Here is a 20,636-nt window from a genome sequence, read left to right as displayed (position 1 = left end):
TATATCTACCTATATTACAAAAAGATATCGCCGCCAACGCCGCCGCCGCTGTTCCAAGACTCTGAATATAGCCGCAAGTCAAGAGAAGGGGGGTAGAAGAGAAGGGAGGGGGGGACTTGCGGCCATATTCAGAGTCTTGAAACGATCTTAACCTTTAAATTTAGGGTGAGGGAGGGGAAAAGGAGGGGGGATGGGGGCGCGAAGCCGCTGTTCCAAGACTCGGAATATAGCCGCAAGTCAAGAGAAGGGGGGTAGAAGAAAAGGGAGGGGGGAACTTACGGCTATATTCAGAGTCTTGAAACGATTTTAACCTTTAAATTTGGGGTAGGGGAGGGGCAAAGGAGAGGAAGAGAGGGGGGCAGGGGTTGGCTTCAGGGGGCGTAGCCCCCTAGTATATATATATAATAAACATTAACGATATAGTTGTAAAATTAGATTATGATTTATTTTCTTTAATAAATAGAATAGAATTTAAATAGAATACTTTTAGTATGATGTCCTAAAAAGTAATAAATAATATAGAAAAATTGTAGAACTGTTTAAAAGTTCAATAAAAAAAAAAACCTTGTAAGAATTTATGTTTGACAAAATAAGTTATATATCATTCCAAACATATTTTAATTCAAATCCAATCAAAAAGATCATGACAGTTCTGAGTATTTTTTGAAATTGATTTTTTTTAGTTTCAAGAAAAATTGATTTTTAAAAACATTCAAAGTAGAAACAATTCATCCATTGTAAAATTGCAACTTTGAATGATTTGAATTAAAAATGTTTGGAATAATATAACTTATTTTGTCAAACATATAAATTCTTTCACGTTTTTTCTTTTATTTGAACTTTTAAACAGTTCTATCATTTTTATCTATTATTTATTAGTTTTTTAGACGCCATAATAAAAACATTATATTTTTTAAAAAAATGTATTTTTTTATATTATAATTTTATTAAAAAATTATATCAAAAGTATAAAGTAATATTTTTTTTGAAAATTAAATAATTTTTCATTCAGGAAGATTATCGAGGTATGAAAAAAGTTATTGTATTCTTACATTTTGAATCTTTTTATTTAAATTCCAATTAACAAACATTTTTTCAGATTGATATAACAAATATATTTTTTTTTTTAGTTTTATTATCATAGTCAATTTTTTTTAACCCGGACGTCAGGTATCTAAAAACGCCATATATTTGTACCTTAGGGATAGAAGCTATATTTTTGTCAAAAATTGTTAAGATATTTTGCCATTCAGTCGAATTGTTTATGACTTACATGGGAATTGGAATAATGTAAATCGTAATTTCTTTAAAAAAGTTTACTTATACAGTTTTTAAATTTAATCACGGGTTCCCAGCATTAAGGGGCCATTCATTAATTACGTAAGGACGATTTTGGCTAATTTTGACCCCCCCTACCCCCATGTAAGGATACATAAGATTTTTCGGACCCCCCACGTAAGACCATGTAGAGATTTTATAAACCCCCCCTCCCCCTAAGGACCCTTACGTAATTAAGAAAGGTGTAGCTCCCGTTCCTCTTTATCAATCTCTTCCGGTGTCATAAAGTTGCAGTAGTAAAGACCATCATCCCCCTTTTTAATACATTTCTCTGCAATTCGAAAGAAATAAAATTTTACTTCTATTTAGTAATCTACTATTAATTATTTTATTACATTGGTTTTAATAAAATCCTTAGTTACCTTCTGCATCCATCATGGTATGATATTTTTGATAAAACCTTCCATAACATATATAAAACAATGGTTGTTTTTTCAATATACATTCCGCTAAAAAAATTTATTTGTATTTTATAAATGGACATTTGATTTTTAAATAATTTTGTACATTTAAATATTTACAATACATACTAACAAATTTTTAAGTTTTAAAGACTAAAAGTCATTTTTCTCAATTCACATACTGATTGATTATTAAAAAATAAAACTACTTCCCTGTAACGAAAAATTTAAGCCTAGTCCGATCGTGGGCAAACAATTTTTTCAATATTTTCGGAATTTAAAAAAAAAATTTTTAAATATTTTTGGTTCTCTTTTATATACTACGTACTTTTATGTATTTTGATGCGCTGATTACAAAAATCATAATGAATCATAGTGACAATACCCGAAAATTTAAGTGCAACTTGCACTTGCTCGATATTTTTATTTTTCATAAATATATCATTATGTACTTAAAAATCAAATCAGACTTTACCTACAATATCTTCCTTGTTTTTTAAACCATGAAGAGGATTATATACATAACAATGAGACTGACCATCATCACCCTCTTTAATACATATCTCTGCAATTTGAAAGAAATAAAATTATACTTTTATGTTAGTAATCTACTATTATAACTATATTGTATAATATTAGTTCAATAAGATCCTTAGTTACCTTCTGCTTCTTCTAAAGTTTGAAATCTTCTAAATCCACCTTTACATTTATAATATTTAATTTTTTTTTATAACAATGATTCTTTTTTAGTAGTTATGCATTTATCTAAAAAAAATTACCTTTTGTTTTATAAATGGATATTTAATTTTTTAATAATTTTATATATCTCAATGATTACAATATGAACATACTTAATTACTATATAATAAGGGATTTCATATTTGAAGTGATCAAGATGAAAAAAAAGGTTTCTTTTCTATCACGCTTATACTGTTATTATTTTTTCAAGTAAATAATGAAATAAAAAAATTCTTTCAATATTAATTTCGATAACTTTTCTGATGCCCTTTCGATTAATAAAATGCATTTTTTTGAAGAAAAAAAAACTATTGACCAAATTAGTAAAAAAAATTTACTTTTTTTTTAGAGGAGAGACTAACATTTTTTTTACAAATTGTTTTTTTTTTACAAAATATTGACATTCAATAGAATTACAAATTACCTAAATTTGAGCACGATTATAGAAAAAAAAATTTTTACCATTTGATCACTAATTAAGAACACAAGTCATCATGAAATTTGCCTTTTAATTTAAGATACTGCTTATTTGCTGCCAAAAAAGTGGGAAAAAAGTTAAAAGTGAACTCTATTACTCTTTTTTTTATTTTCTTGAGCAGTATCTCGCATAAATTAAATTAAAAAGAAAATTTTAATTTTTGACCATTTTAGAATTTTTATTTTTTGAAAAAATTAAAATTTTTGAAAATCCATGCAAGAGATTCTTAAGAATCATTAAAAAAAGAGTGGAAAAAAATTGGCGATGAAAAATAGTCAAAATTGTGAAAAAAATAGATATTGAAAATATTAATTTTTTTAAGACTTCAATTTCTAAAATGGTCAAAAATTAAAATTTTCTTTTTTTCACCATCCTGTATGTTTTTAGGACCCAAATTATGCAAGAAAAAAAATTGGGGGTGGTGCCTCCTCTTAAAAAAATTATTTTTTTTGTCGATCTATGAAATCAAACAAAACTTTACCTGCGCAGCTTCTTGTTTCTTACCTATTAAACTAGAATGATGTCTACCAGCAGAAACCAATTCATAATTATTAATAATAACACACAAAATAAAACAAATTGCAGAAATTGTTAGTTTCATGTTGAATATTGAAATATACTTTTGTATTTATAATTTTACAAAGTATAAAACAAAACTAGAAACGAGTCGTTTAAGAAATTTATTTTCACAGTTGCAACGAATTTTGTATACGAGTAAATCTACAGTTGAATTGCACTGCTATTTATACTAGGCACGTTTTTATAGTTTTTTTGTGATAATTTATATGTATTTTTTTATCGACAAAAAGAACGGCATTAAAAATATTATTTTTCATTGCAAAATAATCTCGAATGATTTCCATTACATATAACACAGTACAATTTTTTATAGAATAATTGATAATAAATTTTTAAAATTTTCATTTGAAAGTATTAAAAAAACTTCTTCCTTTTTTCATATGAAAATTATCTTTTGCCCATAAAAATTGGAAAGATGCTTTAATCTAAATTAATTTTTCATTTAGGTAATTAAATTTTATATTAATTTAAAAAATTTCTAGACTTTAATTCCGAAAATCCTCTCTCTAAATCTGAATTAGTAAAAATGTTTACTAATTTAAATTAGTAACTCACTTTTTGTTTTAGAATTAGTTAAATTTTACTAATTGTTAGTAAAAGTTACTAATGATTAGTAAAATTTTATTAATTCAGAAGCAAAAAGTGAGTCACTAATTCAAATTAGTAAACATTTTTACTAATTCAGATTTAGAGAGCTTGACAGTTATCAAAATATATATGTGCAGTTGTAATAAAATTTTTAAATATTAAAAATAAGAGATTACAGTTTGCTTTTTCATGTTCAAAGTTTATGTTTGTCGATAGTTTTCAATACATAATTGCTTTAAAATTTAAGAAAAAAAAATATATATGAGCAATTCCACGTGAGATTAAGGGATCTATCCTCCAATTCCTTATACTACGTTTTTGGGTAGAGGTTATGGGTCTAATTGAGTAAAAAAAATTTTTTTTTAAATATATATTATTTTTCGAGATATTTGCATTAAAAAATTAGTGCAACTTTTTTTTCAATTATTCATAACTTTTTCACTTTTAGTCATTAAGTTCATAAAGGGCTCGTTGGATGCAGATTTTGATAAGCATTAAAATGGCGTTCTTAAAATTATTCTAATTTTATTTGTTCGTAAAATATTTCATTTTTTATTAATTTTTGTTAATTAATTAATTATTATCTCAAAAACGAAAAATAGAGTATTCGCCAAATTTGGCACATGTCTTTGGCTCATATTAAGGAATGTTCATGAATTTTTTCAGCTTAAACTTTAATATTTTCTGAGCAAAAAACGTTTAAGAAACTTTTTGCTTTGACTAAAAGTGAAAAAGTTATTAATAATTGAAAAAAAAGTTGCTCTAATTTTTTAATGCAAATATCTCGAAAAATAATACGGGAGAGTGGGGTAAAATCGGGTAGGCGGGTCAAACGGGGTACCCCCAGTTTTCCATGATACACTGTAAAACAAAAGGAATTAATTTAATACCAAATTTAGGCACTAAATTGTCATTTGGTTTTAGTTTGATACCTAAAATTGGTACTAATTTAGTACTTTCTTTTTACAGTGTAGGTATTTCCATTTGTGTCGCCTAATTACATATATCTTTTATATTACAACCAACATCATTTTAATTATATAACCACTATATAAAAATTTACATTTTGTTAAAAAATGCAGTCCGGGGCAAAACCGGGTACCAAACGATGGGGCAAAACCGAATATATATATAAATACATTACACTATGCATATTTAAATTTTTTTTCCAAAGTGGGTAACATAACCTAATTTTATCGCCAGTTCAAAACAAAACCCCAGCCATATTTATTTGTCAGTTCCCCCCAAAGCATTTCTTTCAGTGAAAAAGTTAAAGAATATTCAATGATTTATATATTTTCTTGATAGTACCCGGTTTCGCCCCACCATTGGGGCAAAACCGGGCACTTTGCATTTTTTTGAAAAACCTGGTTTAAATTGATCAAAAATTTTTTTTTCATGCAATTGACCTTATTTTCTCATTCTCTAATGTTCAAGGAAGAATTTTCAACGAGATTTGAACTAATTTATTTGATAGATTCTTTGTAAACCGAGAATTCCAAAAAGGTACCCGGTTTTGCCCCACTCTCCTTTAAATATTTTTTTTACTCAATTAGACCCATAACCTCTACCCAAAAAAATAGTATAGAAGGAATCGGAGGATAGACCCCTCAATCTAACGTGGAATTGCTCATATATTTTAAAAGGGAATGTTTTTAAAATAAAAATTCTATACTTAACTTCTATATACGTAAATTTATTAATTGCGACGAAAGTTATTACTTAAAAATATAATATTTTAACTAAAAGGAACAATTTTCGTTTAATTATTAAACAATAAATTATAATTTAAAAAAAAATATATATATACACTACCGTCGGAAATTGTCGGTACGATTAACGTGCGCGGGATGAAATGTTGATGTCGCACCTAAATTAAGATATTTTAAGTTTGAGAAAAGCTATAGACTTGAAACTTAGATCACCTGAAAGCTGATAAAATTCTGCTTCTGAATATATACCTAGAATTTTTTTTCGACTTTCTGTAGCGATTATAACACTGGAAAGATTTCGAAAAAAAACGTCTAATTTTCCCAATTTCGTACCCAGTTTTTGATTCCCTGCATAATCTAGGAAAATGCAAGGAAAAATTTGTAACTCCTACAACATAATCTTTAAGATCTTAGCTTTAAAAGTAATTTTTAAGACTTAAAAAATATTGTTTCGTTTTTGAGATAAGTTGAAAAATGTCAGAGCATGTTTTTTACACAACTCAGCGTCAAAGATTAGTTCTTGCATCCCCGCTGCTTCGCCCGTTCCTTGCGCCAGGGCCGAATATGCGTGCGGGCCCCTGCTTGAAACCCGTCTTGTAAAACTGGAAGGTTTTATATTTCGAGATAAAAAAAAATACTAAAGCCATATATATTTATATAGAAGGAGGGGTATATATATATATATATATATATATATATATATAGAGAGAGAGAGAGAGAGAGAGAGAAAAGTAAAGTACTACTATATACAGGCTTTGATGTGTTTTGACTGCAGCCATCAAATTGCAGCATCAGTGGCAGATTGTGAGCTGACAAATGAGCAGACCCAGCACGGGGACGTTATATGTACGGAAGACATATGGCTCCATAAAAAGAGATACAAGAGGTTGGCCAGGCAGTATAACCATCCAGTTTCGATCCGATATTAATGGAGACCAAACACCGCACATTCTGTGTCGCGCGCGAATATATATATATATATACCATATCGTCCCTAGAGTGTGTACACATCGTTGTGCCATATAATGTCTCCAAAACATAATGCGAACACTCCCTCTTTTGTATAATGCTATATATATATTTGATCTATGACTGATGCACAAAGGTGCGTATGTTGTATAGATCGAGAAGTCTACCCTCTTGTAGAATATTGTCCAAATTTTTGTATTTTTTAAAATGAGGATTAGTCGTTTTTTCTCAACTCTATTCACTCGTGGTCAGATATGCCTAGACTTTTTTGTCCTTTTTATAACTCGTCATTCGTTATAATTCTCGTCAACTATTGCAATCTGCTCTAGTGAAAATTTAATAACTTTATAGTAACTTTTAATTTTCACAATAAAGTCACTAAATTTTCACTAAATCAGGGTGCGGTAGTTGACGAAATGGCGAGTGGGAACGATGGAAACCAACCTTATCCTAATTTTTTGTTTCCTGTACAAGTTTCCCAACCCTGTCGATTGTCATGATAACGTACAAGAGTAAAAGAGATAGTGAATTTGTTTTTCTCTTTTACACTTGTATGTTACCATGACAACCGACAGGGTTGGGAAACTTTTAGAGGAAATAAAAATTAAGATGACTGAAAGTTAGGCTAAATTTACAATAATTGCTTTAATAATACGATTAAATTCTAATTCGAGATTATTAAATTTCGTCCAATACATATATACAATTCGTACAAATTCAAATTTAGACTAGTTCAAATGATGTTTGTGACGAATTAGTCCATATTGTCATTAGGTTATTTTACAATTATAGAAAAAGTATTCACCCCTTTGTTTACTATACGCCACGAACTAATAAAGTTATTATAAAAGTGTAACAACTTTTTCAAAATGCTGTCAAACCGGAAGGACAGCATTTAGGCAATTGGTTACACCATACACCATAAACTATACTAAAATTATTATAGAAGTGTCACGACTTTTAAAAATGTCTTCAAACCAGAAGAACAGCATTTATGCAATTGGGTGTATATAAAAAGTCATATATTGATTCATCACGTCAATAAAATTGTATTTTGTTTTATCAACCATTAATGATATATACAAAACTGCCTAAATGAGGGTCAAAGGAGACAATAATAAATATATATATATATAGCCGCACTGAGAAAGAAATTTGTCGTATATTTTCTAATAGAATGGATAGTGGTAAAGAGTCAGGAATAGGGGCAATGCAAAATAAGTTTAGCGCGAAATGTGTTGAGAAGGGTGAGACCCCCTCTTGAGTTGTATAATATCAATGGACGAATGAGAGAGGGGTGGGGGGTCGATGATCGCATCGCATTACCAGTGAAGCGTTCTATGAGCGAGTGCCACCACTATGGGTATCTGTGGGACCCCAATAGAAGCATTACATGATGTGGCCCCTCACCCCACGTCGCGTCGGGTGTAAAATAAACGATACCTAATTATACGCGTCCCGTCTGCGTGAACCCAAAAAGGGCGAGCAAGTGCGTGCGCAAAGGTACCTACCGCTAAATGGGATTACAAAATTACAATTCAAATCGATCGTGGGGACATCTCGTTTATCTATATACATATATATATATATACATATGTATATTTTTGACTAATGCTTTTTTTCCAGTCACTTTCTTTTCCGTATGTCAATTGCTATAATGAGGGTTGGAAACATCAACTGGATTTAGAAATTTTTAATCTTTTCTATTTTGCCGTTTTATATTAGATATAATTATTTTTTAGACAAATTATCATTTTTCGAATTAACAATTGACTGTATGAATGACAGAGAAAAGAATTCTTTATTTAAATATAGATTTCTGTTATGAACGATTTTGTTTAATTAAACACGGTGGTAATTGTTTTATTTAAATATGTGGAAAATATCTATCACTTTCATTTAAAAATATTATTTGTTTAAATAAAAATTATAATATGCTTGGTATAAACATAAGGGTTAATTTAGAAATGGGCGCTTGTAATTTTCCACTGTAAATACAGTGGAACGTCTGAAATATAAAGTATCTTTGTAGTTTTTACGAGACGACTGCTTTTCCCCGAAAGGACAAAATGTCGAATGGACAAAACGTCGAATAGCAAAACGTCGAATGGACAAAATATCGAAAAGCCAAACTGTCGAATGGACAAAATGTCGAAAAGTCAAGACGTCGCATAGTCAAAACGTCGAAAGGTCAAAATGTCGAAAAGCCAAGACGTCGAACAGACAAAATGTCGAATAGCCAAAACTTCGAACAGACAAAATATAGAATTGCCAAAATGTCGAATTATCAAAATTTCGAATAGTCAAGAAGTCGAATGATTGAAACGTCGAATAGCCAAGACGTCGAACGGACAAAATGTCGAAAAGCCAAAACGTCGAACGGACAAAATGTCAAATAGCCAAAACATCGAACGGACAAAATATCGAATCGCCAAGACGTCGAACGGACAAAATGTCGAATAGCCAAAACGTCGAATAGCCAAAATGTCGAAAAGCCAAGACGTCGAAAAGTCAAAACTGCGAATGGACTAAATGTCGAAAAGTCAAGACGTCAAATGGTAAAAATGTCGAATGGACAAAATATCGAGACGTTATTTTGCTCTGAGTTTCCCTTCTATATAATGCACTAATTTGTGTTGCGTTTAACACTCGATAGATATCGCTAGTTGTATTGTTTTTAATGTTTTTTTTACATTTTTTTATAATAATAATAATAATAATAATAATAGTAGTAAAGTAATTATTATAGTATAATAATAATAATAATAAAAATTTTTTGACATGAGAATAATTATTGTTTTTATCTTTATAAATACAAACTTTTAATTTTAAACAGTTAAACTAGTGTGCATTATATAGAAGGGAAACTCAGAGCAAAATAACGTCTCGATATTTTGTCCATTCGACGTTTTGTCCATTCGACATTTTGTCCTTTCGGGGAAAAGCAGTCGTCTCGTTTTTACACCTGCTTCACCCTGCTTTTTTTCTATTCTAATTCCCAGTCATGTATCGAAAAAAGCTACAATTCCCTGCAAAGTGTCACAATTCAGAGGTTCCACTAATTATATTATATTTAGGTTGTTTTCCATTGCCCTCACTCGCTAAAATCTCCACTCGCCATTTATCTTAATTCTCGTCAATTAGTGAAAATTTAGTAAATTTATAGTAACTTTGAATTTTAACAATAAAGTTAATAAATTTTTACAAGAGCAGGGTGTGGTAGTTGACGAGAATTATGACAAATGGCGAGTGGGGACAATGAAAACCAACCTTTATTGTCAATAAGATTTTGACATGATTCTTGACCAGGGGTTGGGTATACGTAAACTACCTAAGGTAATCTACGTAGTTCTTTACACGTAGATTACCTAGTAATTTACGTCTACACTTTTCTACGTAATTTACATCTTCTTATAAATCGTCACGTGATATTTGTCGAACATTGCAACATAACCTCAAAAGCAAACCAAGATATGTGAATAAATAAAATATGCAAATAAGTCAGTAACCTGCTTATTAGCACTTGGCGATTTATTTTGGCATATATTTGGTTTAAAACAAATATTAATTATCATTTTATTTGACATAAAGAAAAATGTTTGTAACATATTTCTTTTTGCTTATTAAACTCGGTTTTCGCAAAATAAATACTTTACAACTAAGCTTCCTCGTCTAATTTTATGTGTTCAAAGTTTAAGGGGTCTACTCACTTTGGACGCTCTAAAATGAAGGCTGTTTTCAAGAATTTTTCTGATTGGTTTATATTATAAATATTGACATATAAGTTGTTAGACTAAAGAAATACACTCCCGAAATACATGAAAAAATTTTTGTTATTTGTTTTTGTAAATTTTATATGCTTGCAAATGGTAGTTGAAAAAAAAATCCCCCAAAAAAGATGGGTCCACGCTGTTGATGAAATCTCTGACATGGATTGTCCGAAACCAAAAAATCAAAAAGTTTTAGATTCAGTGTGTTGATAGCTATTGCGCATATCAAGGGATTTTTTATTTTTGCAAAATTGACAAAATGACGGACATTTTTCGAAAAATTAAAGAAAACCATGTGTTAGTTTTTTCTAAAAATATCCGCCATTTTGTCAATTTTGCAAAAATAAAAAATCCCTTGATATGCGCAATAGCTATTACCACACTGAATCTAAAACTTTTTGATTTTTTGGTTTCGGACAATTCATGTCAGAGATTTCATCAACAGCGTGGACCCATCTTTTTTGGGGGATTTTTTTTTCAACTACCATTTGCAAGCATATAAAATTTACAAAAACAAATAACAAAAAATTTTTCATGTATTACGGGAGTGTATTTCTTTAGTCTAACAACTTATATGTCAATATTTATAATATAAACCAATCAGAAAAATTCTGGAAAACAGCCTTCATTTTAGCGCGTCTAAAGTGGGTAGACCCCTTAAATCTTTGTATGGTATTGACAATGAGGCACATTTCTTTTTTAAGGGCATTTTAAAATATTTTAATTATTTTAAAACAGTGACCAACAATAAATATTAAACAATAGTTGATATTAGGCTAAAGAGTAAAGGGGTTGTTTTCCGTTTTTTCACGTGTTTATTCACTGTTTAGTAGACGCCATATTTGAAACGTGGGTTTTTTGTTAAATTATGTAAAACATTGACACTTATCAATAACAAATAACTGCAGTTGTAATAAAAATATTTAATAGTACGAATAAAAGATTACAACCAGTTTTTTTTTAAATTCAAAATTCATGTTTGTTGATAGCTTATAAAATTATACATAATTCCTTTAAATTTAAATAAAAATATTTATATTTTTTTTATCTTGAAAAATTTCAAGGTTTCCGAAATTAAAAAATTTTTCCTTTTACTAATTTTTTAGTATTTTTTATTTTTCAAAAATTTTACAAATCCACGAAAACTACAATATAAAAGTTATCTTAAGGGAATTTATTTGGGTCCTGAAAACATACAGGATGGTAAAAAAAAACAAAAATTTAATTTTTGATGATTTTAGAATTTTTATTTTTTGAGTCCGTGCTTTACGTTGACTAATGGCACACACACACTTTTTTGGCTGCCTGCCTGCCTGCCTGCAGGTTACCATGGCAACGCACGGGTGAGAGTGAGACAGAAAATTTCAATATTCAAATTTTCTGTCGCACTCACTCTCATGCGTTGCCATGGTAACCTGCAAGCAGCCAAAAAGGTGTGAGAGCGCCTTAAAACGGCTGTATCTTTTTTAAATTTTCTTAAAAAATCAAAAAATCTGTTCGACACGTTTCTATTTTCTTACTTTTTGCATAAAAAAAAAAAATTTTTGTTTTATAATAATGTAAAAAAACGTTAAATAAAAAAAAAATTGTAAAATTCTTAAAAATTATTTTTTTTTCATTTTTCAAAGTGAAATATGATTTGAGGTTCTAAAAAATTTTTTTTTAAAATTGTTACCCCTAAACAAAACTAATCATTGTCAGTTGGGGTAAATGGGGACAAAATTGCTATTTTTCACAAATTACGTAAGTTTCTTCCTTTAAAAGGTAATATTTGCGGGTTTTTTTTTAAGTTGTTATTTACGTTCCCAGGATTAATTTTTTGCAGCAGAAAAAAATTTAGATAAGATTTAAACGCATGAAACTGACTGTCCCCATTTACGCTAAAATTTAGGTATAAAAATTTGGGGTAAATGGGGACAGCATAGTTTCTATGGAAGTTTTAAGCAAAAAGTTTCCTTAATTATTTTACTGTATTGGGATCTGAAATACTGCGATACGCCATCTGGTGAGAGCCTTCTTGTGGTGGCCATGTTTTCATTCCGTGTTTCTCTAACATACACAAAAGAAAGAGATAAAAAACCAAGATGGTTGTCACAAGAAGGCTCAGGGGTGGGTCAGTTTCGCGTGATTTCTGATCCCAATTAAGGGATGAAAAAACTTGAAAAAAAATTTGTTGTAGATATATAATTAGTTGAACCAATTGAAATTTTTTAATTTTTTTAATTTTTTTTTTATTTCAGTATTTTGTCTCGCATTTGAAAAAAACAGACTTAATAATCATACCTATAAGGAATAAGAAAAAAATTTGGTATGATTTTTAAGTCTGTTTTCTTTGAAATGCTCGACAAAATACTGAAACAGTTTCACTTTGATTTTCAAGTTTCTATGCATTGAGCGATAACTTTAATTATCTTGCTGTCAATTGTCAACATAAAAGCTTGGCAATACTCAAAACCTCTTGCAAGTGATCTGAGGTTAAAATATTGACGTTGAACTTAATTTTTAAACTGTAAATTAAGCTCCAAAACCTCTTGTCCCCATTTACCCTAACTGACCCAATGTTTGGTTTAAATTTAATCAATTATTATTCCTTAAAAACTCAACTTCTTCAACAATTTTTATTATTTTTTATCGGTAATTTTTTTGTAGTCTTTTTTCATGATTCTGAACAATCAATCGTATGGATTTTAAAAAATTTTAATATTTTCAAAAAATAAAATTTCTAAAATAGTCAAAAAAAATTTTTATTTTCAATTTTGATAATTCACAATAATTTTAGATCCCAACTAATGCCATAAAAAAAAATTTGGCACCCCTTAACAACATTAATTTCGATAAGTTGAAATTTCACCTGTCCCTCCCCCTTAATAAAATTAATTGAATTTATAAATTTTAATTTATTTCTAAATTAATTTCTTTAAATTTTTTTGTAAAATATTTTCAATTTTTTTTTAAAGTTATACGTAAAGCCTTTACAGTTATATCAATGAACCTGAACTTGTATTAAAATTTTTAATAGGTACTAAAAATACAAGTTCATAGCTTATTGCTTTTCATATTTATAAAGTTGCGATGTTTGTTGAAGGGTTTCAAAGATATACATATATAATTGCTTTAAACTTTTAACAATATTTCTATTTTTTATTTGAAGTATTAAACAATTTTTTATTCTTTAAAAATAGTAAAAGTTTTGTTTTTAATTAAAAGTTTTTTTTTTTAAATTAAATTTATTGAAAAAATCGGATAAAAAGAGTTGAGATATAAAAATTAATGAAATGTAAAAAAAAAGATGACCAAAAATAATGTTCTACCATTTTAAAATTATAATATCCAAATGTAAAATTAGTATAATTATATACATAGCAGTTAATCTCTATAAACTGGGCTGAAAGTCAATTACTCTTCTTAATGATCCGATATTTTATCGAGTCAGTTAAATATTTCAAACTGAATTTAAATCACACTCGACGATGATACAAACTCATTCATTTTGTCTATCATTGTCGATATTTCGATAGTTTCATAGTAAATTATAGATATACCTATATATATATATATATATTTTTTTTTTTAGATCTGTATAACGTGTTGAGTGGTAGGGGAAAAAGGGAGTAAGGGGGGAGGTGGTGGTAGCGGTCGAACAGGGTGGTTCAATGTGGGTTGGCTGGGTGATGATTAATTAGCGTTTGATGAATATGTATGAGAGAAGGAAAAAGGGAGGAATTGGCGAGAGACAAAGGGGGTTTCAGGAGAAAAGAGACGACAGATTCCAGACCATCTTTCATGTGTATATGTATATATATATATGTGTTAGTGTTGGTTGGCGCGTGGCCCATCCCCTGTATACAAAAACGCCCAACCTTGCACCCTCATCCCAATGGTCCCCAACCCTGGTTTTTGCGCAGTATTTCAGTTTTCGTCGCACGTATAATGTTTAACAATGCGTTAGGACCAAATCAAAGTTTTTCGTTTTCCAATTTTAATATAAACACCAAATTTAGAATACAAATATTAATTTTTTTACCATAGAGTTTCTAAAAACGTTTTACTAAACCTCTGTCTTATAACACTACTTTAAAAATAAGAAAAAAGATCATGAGATGAATATATATGACCTAATTCGTCACAAATATAATTTGAATTAGTCTAAATTTGAATTTGTACTAATTGTATATTGACCGAAATTTAATAATCTCGAATTAGAATTTAATCGTATTTTTAATGCACCTATTATGAATTCAGCCTAACTTTCAGTTATATACTAATTTTTATTTCCTGTACAAGTTTCCCAACTCTGTCAGTTATCATTGTAACGTACAAGAGTAAAAGAGAAAGACAAATTCACTATCTCTTTTACTTTTGTACGTTACCATGATAACCGACAGGGTTGGGAAACTTGTACAGGAAATAAAAAATTAGAATAAGGTTGGTTTCCATCGTTCCCACTCGCCATTTGCCATAATTCTCGTCAACTACCGCACCCTGCTCTTAGTGAAAATTTAGTGACTTTATTGCTAAAATTAAAAGTTACTATAAAGTCACTAAATTTTTACTTGAGCAGGGTGCGGTAGTTGACGAGAATTATGAAAAAAGGCAAGTTGGGAGAATGGACCTTTCAGATCTTCATCCAGGGTTCGGTCGTTTTCAAGCAGGTTTCTCCTTTTCCAAGCGTGATGTTACTAGAGTGTGGTATTATTTTTTAGAACTATATATGCATCTCTCATTTAGAATCTGCTGTTAAAAAAGAAAGGAAAAAATTAAAACGTTCTGCAAAAAAAAAATAAAAGGACATACATATCGCAAAAATATGAGCGGATCCACAGTTTTCGTTTTTGAGCGTTTAGAGTTGCAATGCGGCAAAATATCAAACTGAGAACACAGAAGGTGGAGGCTTAGATTTTGGTAGAGAGCTGAAAGGCCGGCGGATTGTTCGTGAGAGGAGAACAATGCAGACAATAGCGGGTGGGAGCTGCGGCGGTGAGCCCTGGCTTAGGTGCGAATACAATTACATTATGAACTCGATTACCATTTAAATGGAAACAAACGTGAAATGCTAAAATACACCCATCCTCTACGCGCGTATATATATATATATAACATTGTACGTTTTCACGCCCTCACTCTCTTTCTCTTTCTATTCGTATGCCAAAATGGCACACGAATTCGTTGTTCTCGATCATCGGTATGCAAATCGAAATTCTGTTGTTTCGATGCGGATGAGACCTGCGGTCAATATTCAAGAGAGAATATATATGTATATTGACATTATTTCAAAAAGTCACTTTCCCCATATATGTGATTTTTGACATTAGGCAATCAAAAGTTGGTGACATTATTTTTTCCCCCAAGTTTTTTTATTTACAAATATATTATACGAGTTGCATTTTGTATTTCCATAAATGAATATTTATATATATGCTTGTAAATATGTATCAATATTTTTTTTTTTCAAATATTATTTTATTCCAAAATTTTGAGCGTATATAGAATTTCGTTTACCTCCCTCAATATTTATTTTTTATAAAAATTTTAAAGCAGTAAAATGTTTAACTCTGAAAACTATCGAAAAAAATGCAATAAAACTATATACATTATAATATTTTTAGTCTAAAGAATTTTATTATTACTGCATGTTTTGTTGATAAATATCAAGGTTTTATGTAGTTTGAAAAAATTGAAATTGATTCTATATACATAATTTTTAAAGAACTATAGAAAAAATAAATGGATAAAAAATATACAAAAAAGTACTGATAATTAAATATTTGTTATTTTATTCCAAAATTTTGAGCGTATAGAATTTCGTTTACCTCCCTCAATATTTATTTTTTATAAGTACGCAAGATTTATGATAAACAATTAGAAATCAATTTTTATTTTACACGGAAAAATATAAAATTGTTTACCTAAAAAAATATTTTTTTATAATTTTTTGATCAATAAAAACTACAAGAAATATTTTTCAGGCAAAAAATAATACAAAATTTCAATTTGAAAAATTATTTCGTTAAAAATCGTTTATCATCAACGTTGTGTAATTCAGTATCTTATATATATAACATTTTTATGAAAGTACCTACGTAACCACGAAGTAATAATAAGGAGCTGGAACTCTATGGGCGATTGCCTGGCAAAAGCGTGCCAGTTTTCTAGGCATAGTACTTAGCAACTAGAATAAACGACAGTGGCGTTTCTTGCGGGTACTTGAAGAAGTTTAATGTTTCCAAGTTTGTTTGTTGTCTGTAGTGTTTTAAAATTCTCGGTAAAATTGAAACCTGAGAATGTAAGAAAGAAAATTGCGGTAAATTACCGAAAAAAAGAGAATTTATGAGAATATTCATTTAAGTGATTGATAATTGCCTTTTTTAAATTTAAATATGTATTTTTATAGTATGTAAGTTATAAATAAACGACCGACATGTTATTAAATGAATAATTTGAACAATGAATATAATAGACTGTAAGGGTGCAGTCCCATGGAGCAGATTAGCAGAATAGATTTCAGCCAATCAAAAGTTAGTCTCTCGCGGCAAATTTTGCATTTCCGTTAGAGACTGTTTTTTTATTGGTCAACGTCTAATCTGCTAATCTGCTCCATGGGACTGCACCCTAATTTTCTCTGTGTTCTTACTGACAAGATGACAGTCGGGTATATATGCCTGCACTTTTATCATTGTCTAACACGTGCGTCGTCATGACAACATGTGTGTTAGACAAGGATAAAAGTGCAGGCATATAAATGTACCTGATTCAATATAATAATGTAATATTATATCAATATTAATATATTAATATATATATTATATATTGTAACAAAGATATTTTTCATTATAATAATAATTACACAGTCAGGAACATTTGTCTGTACTTTTATCCTCGTCATACACGTTGTCATGACAACGCACGTGTCAGCAAAGGATAAAAGTACAAGTAAAAATTCTCATAAATTCTCAGAGAAAAAACGATCCGGTAATTTACCGGTAAATTACCGTAATCTTCTTTCTCTTCTTGACGTAATTTACTGTCTTTAGAACACTAGTTGTCTGCTTCACTGACAGCACGAAGGCTGACAAAATATAATTTAAACCGAAACATATAAAAGTGTGTTTTAAATATTTATTTTTAAGAAAGTTGTAAAAGTTTTATATATAATGAGTGTAGAAGAAGGGAAGAAATTCGTAGACGTAAGTATTTAATGTGATTACGTTTTGAATTAAAGTAAACAAAGTTGTAATTAATGTTTTCTGCAATGTTTGTTGATAGTTTTTCATTAAAGTTGTTATTGCATTGGTGAAAATTTATTCTTTTAGTTTTCAGTGTTATAAATTTTAATAAAATGAAAAAAGTGAAAATAAGTAAATGATACCTGCAAATAATTTTTTTCTTCGTTTGTAGGTTATGGTGCAGTGCTGTTTGGAAGAAAACCAAACTTTCGAGTTATTACAAGATAATTTGATGTCAGTACATCTTCCGTCAAAAAGCTGGGGTTATACAAGAGGAAATAAATTTTTTCTTGGTTTTGAGAAGGCTGAAAAAGAAGCATTGATTCGAAAAAGAATTGTGGTATTTCCCACTCTAAAAGTTAAAATTTTTTTGGATGACAAAGAAATGGTATTTTCACAGTTTATAAAATTAACGAGTATAGACGAATTAACGGCATGTGGGAGAAACCCACGTGACCTAGTATGGGAAAATGTGTTTTGCAATATTCCAACTTTCTCTAAAATGAAAAAAGATTTTAGGCTAAAATTTTGAGGGTTGATAGATTTGGGTACAATGCACCGCGCTGTTCTCCTGAAAAAACTTAATTTTGCGTTAAATTATTTAAAAACTAATTTTAAAAAGTGACATTTTTAAACGAAAATGACAAAAAAGATGGCGGCGCATACACAGACGTTGCTTGAGTGTGTCAGTGCTCCAGTAAACAGCGCCAATTCGAGCGAGTGGCCGCTGAATGAACTATGATTAAATAACATTATTTTACTATTTATTGCTTTATTTTTATTATTTTTACGTAAATGAAGAGAACAGCCCTATGCTTTGCACCCTCCAAAATCAAGTCTTGAATATTTTAACCCGAAATCATTATTTATTTCAGAGAAAGTTGGAATCCACAAAAAAACGTCTATTTCCCACATGGCCTTAAATAGACTTTTGAAATGTATAGAAAACATTGAATTATAAATTAATAATTGAAACGAATTGTATATAATAATTACAATGTAGTGGTAAGAACATTAATGTACTAAGAATTTTCGACATTTATATTATTGTATATATGTTGAAAGAATCTGATTTTTACAAAAGAAATAAATTGTATATTATTTTTTAAGAATGTAGTTTATTTTAAATATTTTTAAATAAATATTCAATGTACTTTAAACATTTACGAAGATACAGTAATTTTAAATTATAATTTAAAATTGCAATTTAACATTTTTTTAAAAATAAACATTTAAGATAAGTTAAACATGTATATAAATCGAAATTTACTTTATAGTTAAGTCTTATTTTTTGAAATTTACATTTTTAGAAAATAAATTGCCAATGTCTGTGAGACATATATTACAATAAGAACATATGTTTTAAAACCTTTCTATTTCTTAGGAATAAGAATTTTAAAGTTAAATAGAACTCAGCAAGACCGTCAAACACCAAAAACAAACAAAATGGCGATAAACACATTTCACTATTGATCACGTGATCATCCGTGATTCCACAATTACCCGCAAGGATCGCCACTATCGCTTATTCTAGCTTCTAAGTACTTTACCAAGGGAATCGGCACGCATTTTGCCCACGAGTTCCAGTTCCTTATTATTACTTCGTGTACGTAACGAAAACCACGTAAAGTATTAAAATTATCTAAAAAGGAAGAAAAAATGTTTATAATAATTCTTATAATGTATTCAATGAAAATCAAATATTTTGGTGATTTAATAACATAACCTAAAATATTTGATTCAATTGACTTATTCTATAAAACGAATTTGCCTCTATGTCATATATATTCTGTTTTCATTAATAATTGTTGAATTCATTTTGAATTAATTACAACACTTTTTAGATCATTAAATGAAAAACTATTATATACTTACAAAGGCAATTTATAAAAAAATATTTTTTTTTATGAAGAAAGCCAGTCAACAAGGTTGGGTAGTCAAGATTATCAGCAGGATCCAAAAAGGATCAGAATGGGTCAACGCATAATAGATTCTTAAATGGGAGCGGAATTACAATCGTAAGGATGAGTTGGAGAAAGACAGATATATATATATATATATATATATATATAAGGTGTTCAAAAAATATGGAAACTTGCAAATATCTCGAAAAGTACGCATTTTCGTGGTACTTATTTTTCACTGTTGGGTCCCGGCCCTAATGTAATCGCAATCGCAAACGGAAGAATTAGTGAGAGAAGAACAACAATATATGACTATCCTTCTATAACTCATTCTTCCGTTTACGATTACGTTTCTATTCTGCTGAGGTTTTTTTAATTGTCCTTACTCGCCAAAACCCTACTCAACATTTGTCACAATTCTCATTAACTACCGCACCCTGATCTAGTGGAAATTTAGTAACAATAATTTTAACAATAAAGTTACTAAATTTTTACTGGAGCAGGGTGCAGTAGTTGACGAGAATTATGACAAATGGCGAGTAGGAATTTTGAAGAGTGGGGACAATGGAAACCAACCACTATTTATGCTGATTGACAGGGTTTGGAACGTTTACTTCAAGTAATTTACTTGGTTTTCTACATGTAGTTTACCATGTAAATTACATCAAAATCTTGAATTTTAAAGGAGTGGAGGGTTTTATACTGTATAATATACGTATTTTACATATAATGTACAATACTGTATTATACATAAACAATTGAAAGTTACGCGTAACTTCAGAACCCTGCCGATTGGTATTATGATTATTATAACAATATAGTTTTCAAAAAATCCAATGTTCATATTTTTGCTATTGGATCAGTTATGAAATTTCGCCCCTTATGTATATATATATATATATTATAATAATGTTAATAATGATAATCAGTTTATCT

General features: G+C 29.2%; 1 protein-coding gene and 1 long non-coding RNA gene across 3 annotated transcripts in view; one reads left to right on the top strand and one right to left on the bottom strand.

The window, feature by feature from the left end:
• Window positions 1–20,636, top strand: part of LOC127281542 (cilia- and flagella-associated protein 276) — a 48,098-nt gene that overhangs the window by 7,842 nt on the left and 19,620 nt on the right. The window contains exon 1 of one of the 2 annotated variants that reach the window (XM_051305269.1): window positions 19,719–19,814. The exons of the other annotated variant lie outside the window; for it this stretch is intronic. The gene's annotated coding sequence lies outside the window, so the exon portion shown is untranslated. Of the gene's footprint in view, window positions 1–19,718; window positions 19,815–20,636 lie in introns of those variants that run through there. 2 annotated transcript variants of the gene reach the window in all.
• LOC127281544 (uncharacterized) lies at window positions 1,463–3,688 on the bottom strand. The gene is made up of 5 exons (XR_007843050.1): window positions 3,460–3,688; window positions 2,400–2,504; window positions 2,215–2,304; window positions 1,701–1,787; window positions 1,463–1,609 (listed from the first exon to the last, which is right to left on the bottom strand). It is a non-coding gene; the product is annotated as an uncharacterized LOC127281544 (long non-coding RNA).

The sequence above is a fragment of the Leptopilina boulardi genome, unplaced genomic scaffold, assembly GCF_019393585.1.
Source record: "Leptopilina boulardi isolate dan_hultmark-lab unplaced genomic scaffold, ZJU_Lbou_2.1 LbouV2_273, whole genome shotgun sequence".
In the NCBI taxonomy this organism is placed as follows: Eukaryota; Metazoa; Arthropoda; class Insecta; order Hymenoptera; family Figitidae; genus Leptopilina; species Leptopilina boulardi.
Note: the sequence above shows the minus strand (reverse complement) of the source record. Positions and strands in the feature narration are given on the sequence as shown.